Here is a 1,400-nt window from a genome sequence, read left to right on the forward strand (position 1 = left end):
AAATGGCATAAAACTGGACGTTAAAGGTAAATTTGAAGAATGCTATAATAATTTAGAATAAGCTAGTTTAAAATCAGCGTGAAACTTTTTCCCAGTTTATAATGTCACTAAAAGTAATAATTATTACTGGGTGCTTTTATTTTTCCAGGACTCAACATGTGGGACTTGCAAAAGGCGAATACAGTTCTATTTATATTATGTGCTGCTTTGGCTACAAGTCTGATCGTTATAACCTTCCTGATTTATACCATCAAGAAGAAAACATCCAGTTGTTGGTGTGGTAATAAAAGTTATACTCACATTAATATATCTATCAGCTTTGGTGCAAATTAACCATGTGGAAAGCATCTGTCATTGTAAATTTCTCTGTCTTTTAAACAGATGTTGGGACAGGGAGTGGTGATCAGCAGAGTCAGCAGGTAAGGTAAACTGAAAAAAAAGAAAATATAAAGACAATGGTACATTTTACTCTTGAATGTTTGTTTTTTGTTTTTTTTACTCAGACAGTAGTGGTTTACTCTGCACCAAACATCACTACGAGGAAAAGCAGCAAATTACCACAAAGGAGTGAAAAAGCAGCAGAGGGGGGGACAGTCTACACTGATGTCAGTGCTTCTGCAATCGAGTAACTACTGTTATTAGGGTTTACTATATTTTTTATGATAAACTGTGTGAAATGCATTTCAAGCTCCATCGTGGGTTTTATTTAAATTCTGAAACAAAAAATACAGTTATATTTATTGAAAAAATAAATAACATATTATAATAAAATTATATATTTGAATGTTATCATGTTTTAATGTCATTCTGTTATTTTCCACTTTGTTTTGTGATGATGTTTTAGAAAAGGTAGACAGTCATGTATATTAGAGAGTCAACCACATGTACACAGTCAAAAATTAAAGTCTAGAATTGTCTAATTGTGGAAAATTGTGTGGTTACTTGACTCCTTAGGTGAAGTGTTTCAAATGTATAGCCTGTGGGCCACATTATATCTGTCCTGCAAGATAATTTCATATGTTAGTTATTAATGGCCCATCAGTATGAGGGAGTCAAATCTTCAGCCCTGCTGAGAATCCATGCAGGTAGGGATGGGACTTTTATTGTCATGGGCACATCATGCAGCCAATCACGTGCAAAGACAGACTGTGATCATAACATTATGTGAGAGAAGGAAGGGGGCAGACAAGACAGCAAGTGTAGTGGTACAGCCCATGTACACAGAGATGAAGTACTATAGATTAAAATGCAAGCGTGTCAGGAAAAAGTGGAGATACAAGCAAAATGAGCAGCATCTGGCTGCATTTCAGTGACACTGGAGCCTCCAAAGCTGAGTCCATAATTTATAAACTTAGAAGCTGGCTAAAGTGATACCCGTTCTAATTTTCAACCATTTTCCA

This window comes from Pundamilia nyererei, unplaced genomic scaffold, assembly GCF_000239375.1.
Source record: "Pundamilia nyererei isolate P.nyererei 1_Seehausen unplaced genomic scaffold, PunNye1.0 scaffold00237, whole genome shotgun sequence".
Classification (NCBI taxonomy): domain Eukaryota; kingdom Metazoa; phylum Chordata; class Actinopteri; order Cichliformes; family Cichlidae; genus Pundamilia; species Pundamilia nyererei.